General features: G+C 42.8%; 1 long non-coding RNA gene across 1 annotated transcript; it reads right to left on the minus strand.

Moving 5' to 3' along the window:
* Positions 1-571: 571 nt before the first annotated feature.
* On the minus strand, positions 572-4472 carry LOC149361523 (uncharacterized). Its single transcript, XR_016288430.1, has 3 exons — positions 4195-4472; positions 3186-3366; positions 572-1551 (listed from the first exon to the last, which is right to left on the minus strand). It is a non-coding gene; the product is annotated as an uncharacterized LOC149361523 (long non-coding RNA).
* Positions 4473-7721: the final 3249 nt, after the last annotated feature.

Below are 7721 nucleotides of genomic sequence, written 5' to 3' on the forward strand. Positions count from 1 at the left end.
AAAACATTAAGTTGGGCTAGTTGGTAACGGCTTGAAGGAATCATATTCTTAGTGGTAAGAACACACACAACACCAAGACAAACACACACAGGACACCCGCTAGACTTCAACTATCTTTACAAGACACTTGTACCACACAAATATGTATCACTGAGCACACGCAGGTGCCTCGTCATCGGCATCAGGTCTAACTACGCCCTCCCCTCTCCTCCAAGGCATACGGTTGCGCCGATAAAAAATCCCTTTTTCTGCCAATGCCAGGCAGGGAGTGCTTACACACATGTCACCCGCCTCTTGAATACGAAAGGCCTGGGAGCCGAGAAAAAAGAAAGAGAAATTATCGAAGTCTTTCGTATTCAAGAGGCGGGTGACATGTGTAAGCACTCCCTCCCTGGCGTTGGCAGAAAAAGAGATTGTTTATCGCCGCAACCGTATGCCTTGCAGGAGAGGGCAGGGCGTAGTTAGACCTGTTGCGGATGACGAGGCACCTGCGTGTTCTCAGTGATACGTATTTATGTTGTACAAGTGTCCAGTAAAGATAGTTGAAGTCTAGCGGGTGTCCTGTGTGTGTGTGTCTTGGTGTTAAGAATATGATTCCTTCACTATCAGAGTTAGGCGTCTAGTTGCCATTAGAGATTTGTAGCAGTTACATGCACTGGAGGGGTTTCTTTCCCTGTGTGCTTTCAAAAGCGCATGTATTTTCGCACGATGCAGCCAAATTTTGTCGAGCCACAGCGGCGAAAGTAATCATGTTTTGTACATTCCAGAAACTGATATGGCTACTACGAACAACTGGCTAAAAGTCTCTAACTGCAACCAGTTGCAAACCTGTGTTAGTTAAAAAGTTAATTATCAGAAATTAGTTAAGCAGCTTACTAAATACACCTCACCGGTCTGCTAACACTGGTAATATTATTATATTATGTCTGCTAACACTGGTAATATTATGCAGCAAAAGCCATATTTTTGAAAACTACTTATTTTCCCCTGAAACACCTGGTGCATATAAATACTGCTCACTTTCCTGTACAACACAGAAACGAAATAATTTCTTCTGGAACATGAAAGTTCCATGAGCCACATAACAAACCCGTGGAAAAAAACTGCATGCATACACACACATCTCTCCAAAACAGCTAAAAAATCCCACACAGTGAAATAATGCTTACACTGTCTTAAGACCAACATTAAAGGCTGCAAACACTAGCGAATTAAAAGTCAAACAGATGCCAAACATATGCTAAATGTCCCCATGGATGTAGATATTAAGCTATGAGCTGATTTTAATAAAAATGCATCAGCACAGAAATGCTTAAGCGACTGTTGGTGCACTATCCTGACACTTGTCCTCAATATCAGGCAGCCTGCTTGTTGTTCATCATCATCATCAGCCTGACTATGCCCACTGCAGGGCAAAGGCCTCTCCCATGCCTCTCCAATTAACCCTGTCGTTACTTGTCTGCATCACCAGTGGAAGAGGTAGCGTCCTAGTGATGAGACGTGTGCACGAACAGGTAGCCTCCTCCATGGCAGAATGCAGCAGCAAGAGAACTGCACAAGAAAACATTCAAAGTATACAGTTATAGTAACTTCTAATAGAATCAAACACGGAGAAGCAACAATCAGTTAAATGTGCACTAAAATGCAGCACTCCGAGTGAGTTTGATAAGGCTGCTGAGTAACAGCATAAGCAGCAGTCACAAGACTAGAACTAAATGTAATGCGTCCTTGAACAAGAAAAAGCTATAACATGCTGTTGTGTTCAATTCTGCCCCCACATTCGAAGACTGAATGATATTCACAGGAACTGGCATTAACCTGTTACACCTAATTAGGCTACCACGAAGAGATATTTAGCCATTCCAGTCATATGAAGATAACATGCAGGCCATCAAATATAAAAATTATTTTGTGTTTCTGATTTGTCTGCACAAAAATTCAGGCAGCTTTTGTTTTCAAAAGTGATGGCACAAAGACATTGCAATATAATGCACATGTTGCTGTAGATAATGTATCATTTGGAGCTATACCAGGTGTTAGGGGAAAATGTATGAACAAAGAGTACAAAGGTGAGCAAGTTCGTCAGGGCAAGAGTGGCACACTCTAAAGCAAATGAATCAAAATATTAAGGCACACACTGCGTCAGTTACAATACTTGTAAGTAAAGCTGCATAGAACTACAAGCGATAAAAGCCTCAGAAACGTGCCCCTAAGGGAGCAGCTGGACTGGTAGTTTTTTATTTGTCCCGCAGCACATCCCTCCAGTGCTGAGGCCTGCTCATATCTGTTTAAGGGGAAACAAGCAAACAAGTGTTCCAAAGAAGATAAAAATGTGCACTTAGGTTGTTCTTTAGGAAATTACCTGTCACTAATTGCAGCAATAAATACCTCGAGAAAGTAAATTAAGTTATTTACACAGCTTATTACAAACCTTGATGGCACGGGAGAAAGGCAACATCAAATGCATCGGTTCAAGTATATTTGTTGACTTAGGCTCAGCTAGTGTAATGCAATCAGTAACTGAACGTCGGCATGAATAAAAATAGCAATGGACCAATACTCAATTCCAAATGCATTTCAACTGTACAGTGCAATCAGTTGTGACAAAGGGAGCGTGAATGAAAACCTCAGCAATGCTCATGACATCGAATAAGTACCTTTCTTCTGTACAGCTAAAATATAAGCTTTACAGGGTTTCATGTAATGCAAGGATAACCTGGTAAGGTATCAATTATTGATGCTAGCAACAAATATGCTTCTAAAGCAGAGTGCTCCACTTGAACGCCAATATTCAATTATGCATTGCCCGTTAGGCCATGCCTATCACATCACTGGTTCACTTCAAACATGTCATACCTTGTAAGAGGTAGGTACTGCTGAAGTAAACCTATAAAATTTATTTGCTGCTTTTAGACCGCTGTATAAAGGTCATGAAGCAGATAATTGTTTTAATTTGGTCTATACTGTGGTCAAGATTTCCAAGCACGAGAGGCATGAGGGAAAAAACTATAAAAAGCACTTCACACTATAACACAATGCACTTGACTAGGGGAGTGCTTTCATGATGCCCGCAATATCTTTTCCTTTTCTCTTGGTCCTCTTTTAAAAGAAAAAAATGAAAGAGAGAGGGAGCCTGGACCAGAAGATTTTTGGCAGGCTAAAAAAGACAAGGAAAATATACCCACTTGTCTAGCTATCCTTTTACAAGTGGCACATGCTTGATATCCAGTGTCAATGGCTGATAGGCTGAACCAGCAGGTCTTGATGTCATTTGCCTCTGGTTGAGGTAGCATTGGCTCGATGACAGATGAAAGCTGGTGCAAAAGTAGCGTGATGATACCGGTGGAGCAGGTGTACAGGGCTTGACTGCGGGTGCATTTGAAGAAAGGCTGCATTAGAGCCATGCTTTCATAAACATCACAGAAGCCACATCCCATTACAACCTCTAGCTGTTCAGTCCAATGTGTTCATGAGTGGAGGCTAATGCCTATACCTAATACCTATGCCTCCAATAGTTAGCAAAAAAATGGTTTACAAAGCTTGTCATACTTTTATTAAATCTATTATTCGCGAATCACGTTATACTTTTATCGCTTCAGACTGAAAATGGGGGAATGACATAAATGTCGTGAACGTAAAAAAATAAAATGACAACAAACCTTCCATTGTGCGATTACCTCAGCGGCACTGCAATGGAATGGTTCTGCTATTTTTATTGTTCTGCTATTTTTATTCGTCGTTTCGTTGACCAGAACTATCAAGAAACACAGCACTTGATGTGACTGCGACGTAGAACGGACAATGCTCCTTATCCAGTAAACACTCAGGCAGCAGAATCAAAAGACGCACGCCGCTACAAGCACTTTTCGTTCTTATGGTCTCCTTTCCACGCGCTGCTCCTGTTCAGTCGGAATAACGAATCAAGCAGCACCCCATAGTTCTCTGCGTGCAACCAAATTCTATCACATAACTCCTGCGCCAAGGTGCTGACGCAAAGAGCGTGAGGCGGCGGGTTAAAAGTTGCATAGTTGGCAAGCGAGCGTGTCAGAACACCTTCTCTCTGCAAACTATCGCGTGGTGCCCGCATTTTGCACCTCACTGCGAACAAGACGTGAAGACCAACCCAAATGCATTCGCAGCCCTCAATCATACCCCCGACACATCGCAGAAGTCATTTTCCAGTTCTGTACTTACATTTGTCAACGTTCACGGCAAGCCGTTTCTTCTATCGGGCATCGGGCGCCGGCCGCTCTCGGCGTGGTTGCGTGCAGTACGTCAGAGCAGTTTTTGAGCACCGCGTGCGCGTAAGAACGTCTTCCGCAGCACTGGAGCCTTCTGTCACCTTCCGAGTTCAGTCACACTACCACAACACTAACGAGGCCGCACATTTAACACAAACAAACTGAAGAAACGCACCCACAACTTCACAACCGTCGCACCCCGTCAACAAAGAGTCGTTTCAGCGTCCTAAAAAAGGTAGTGAAGCCGCGGCCAACATGAGACTCGCAATCCGCCGCCAGCGAACGGAAAGATGGCACCATCTTTCCGACAAAATATTTTGTTTCAATTACAAAGTCAGCAAATTGCAATGATTGAGGTGAAAAAATGCGACTACTCACAACCATCTGTTTCTGGCGGCGCTGCGAACGAGAGCTTGGAAAACCGGGCAGCATGCCGGGCAGCTACAGTCGACGCATCTGGGGCCAGGAAAGCCGCAGCCGCTGCACGGCTGCACTGTCTGCCTAGTTCTAAGGCTATAACTAAGCTCCAAGGCTATAACTATAACTATAAGGCTATAACTAAGCCAAACGCTACTGGTTTCGGTTTTTATTTTTGCATATTGTGTGGCTTAGAGTACTCTACACAGCTTGGCTCATGCGACTTTAGTGTACGTGTGTGTACCTAGGGAACACGAGCGTTCGCACGCCGCTCTAGCGTGACGCGCGAAACTTTCAAGGCTGCGCTGCAGCATCGCCTCTGTTTTGTGTGTGTTTACATCACGTCATTGGACACCTTGCACGCTCTTTGCTCGAGCGAGCCCCGCCGACAGTCGCGCTACCGTAGTCTTTTTGTGTGCTTCCTTGATTGCTTTTTGCCTCTGCCTTACGCGGTCCTCGGCTCGGCCTCACGTCCGCTGATGGCAGTAAGAAAAGGCGAAGAATGAACACATGCTTTCGCTCGTCTACTCCGTATGACTACGTTAAAACCCGACACTTTATTCCAGGATTCCTTAGTCATTGCATTACGGGAAGATAGAAAATACAGCTATCACCACGTTTTCCCTCGCCACAGCTTCGTACCGTGTTTGCGTTGAAGGAGATGCAAGTGAAGATGCGGAAGAGGCACTGCGCCTGTGCTTTAGCGGTGCTCAAAGGGGGGGCTGCTCTCACCCTAGCTTTTTCCATACTAGAAGCTCCTCTGTGGCTCAGTACTACCGAAAAATGTAACAAGTCAAGAATGAGGGCTTATAGTGCTCCAATTGCCGTGCACCTTCCTCATGCAAAGCCCTTGTTACCGCAGTTGAGTACCGCGGGCCGCTGTTACCTGTTTTGTTTCTCTATACTTCTCTTTATAGCATCGGCCGCCGAACATGAATAAAAATTAATATTGCCTTGCCTGAAATTTCGCATGTACAGTCATTGAGGAACGAAGCAACTTGAGTTCTCGAAGCTGTAAGCCTGCACACGTTGCACAGAATTTACTCAGAGCGCGAAGCGGTGCGGCCCTTTTCGCGCGGGGTTTTTCAGTCCCGTGCGATCAGCCATTGCTGGTCGCTCGAGGAGGAGGGTAGTGCGAGGGTTTAAATTCGGCGCTCCCACGTGGAGTGGCATAGTGTACCGGGCACTTTTGCATGGCGGGCAGTGTGCAGGGAAAGTGCTTGCGGTGCAGGTTCAGGAAGCTGGTGATACAATTTGGGCGCCATTTGGGCTAGCGAGAACGTGCCATTCAATGAGTGTGGAAACACATCGGTGCAATGCTAAACTTGAATTTTTTTGTAGCTCGCAGCAATAATCCCTCTGAAACCTCAGAGCGAAACGCTCTTAATGCTAGTGTATTTTAGCACCGTCGTACGGTACATCACTGTTCAACTGCACGTTAAAATATGACCTATCAAGAATTACAACAATAGCAACACCAACGTGTTTCGAATTGGCAGAGTTGTTGTACAGCTCCGCTGAAATTCTTTGTTAGTTCTGAAATGTTAAATCTGTTTAATGACTGCCTGAGTACAGAATTTAAGGACGAATACGCAGCAGAAAGCATTGTTTTCGTGTAGAATGAGCCATCAGCGAAACTGATTCGCTGTAACGAAGTCATCATTGCGCTTATGTAACACAATATGTCACTAGCTCCTATTTTTTCTTAAAGTTCTTTTAATTTCCTTGAAGTGCGAGGCAATAATACTTGAGTATTCTATGAATTCATTCACTTTGTACCAAAATTATTTCGTTTGCTGGTAACTTTTTCGTTGACTTTATACAATCAAAAATTGTCACTAAATGTCTTCAATTCAAGGCACGTTTCTGAATTTCGGGATAAATGTTCTGTTATGAACTTTGCCCTTTTCCCCGCACTCGAAAATGCGAAAGCAGTAAAGCTAGTATTGAGAAAATTGAACTGAAATTTCTAAAAATCCACAGCGTGCTCGGCTATGGGAATGTGATTGCAAATTTTTGTTTCGTCTTCAAGGTTAGTTAAGTTGCCGCTTTGAAGTTGTCGGCTACAGTACTTGATTATTTTAGGCTTTTATTTGGTTATTCGCATAACCAAAATGCTTTCTCGGTTCGTAGATATATATTTCTATTGACAGCAGTATATAAGCAGTAAGAAAATTGTATGAACTTTCTATCAACAAATGTTGATAAAATATGCCCTAAGAAAATGTGACCGCAAATGTTTGTTTCGTGTTCAAGGTTGCTTTAGTTGCATTGACATGTTAGGCTAGAGTACTTAATTAATTTAGGCATTTATTCTCATTATAAAACGTTCTGTCGGTGTCTAGTATGTTTCTACTGACAGCAGTACACAGAAAGCAGTAAGGAAATTGTATGAACTTCCTATCAACGAATGTTAATAGAATATGCTCGGCTAAGGGAATGTGAGTGTAATGTTTGTTTCGTGTTCAAGGTTGTTTTAATAGCTTTGAAGTGTTCGCCTACAGTACATGATTTGAGGCATCTATTCGCATGACCAAAAATGTTTTGTCACTTTCTAGAGTATTTCTGCTCACAGCAGTCCGTAAAGAACATAAAGTATTAAAATGGAATATATCTTCTGTTTTAAAATGTTTTCCCATATCCTGATTACATTCCAAACGCATTTGCTGCGAATAATGTTGGTCGCTTTTCAATATAGTGAAATTGTTGACTAGCTGCAACAGATTCCACCATGCAATCAGGTAAGATGTCGTCACGATTATGCGAACAAGATAGTTTTAATCACCTCGAACACCATGCAGTTTGTTCATTTACTTCTCTCAACGTGACAAACTGCACCCAGATTTTCTAGTAACTTTCTATTGACAGGAGTAAATACAAAGAAGTAACAGTCTACCAACTTTGTATTGACAAAGGTGCATAGAATGTAAAAATTATTTTCTAGTAACTTTCTATTGACAGGAGTACATACAAAGAAGTAACTTCTACCAACGTTGTATGAACAATTGTTGATAGAATGTAAAAGTTACTACAAGGTTACTAGAGTCAATAGAATGTTAATAC

This window comes from Amblyomma mixtum, chromosome 2 (assembly GCF_055824585.1).
Source record: "Amblyomma mixtum isolate Tamu chromosome 2, ASM5582458v1, whole genome shotgun sequence".
Classification (NCBI taxonomy): domain Eukaryota; kingdom Metazoa; phylum Arthropoda; class Arachnida; order Ixodida; family Ixodidae; genus Amblyomma; species Amblyomma mixtum.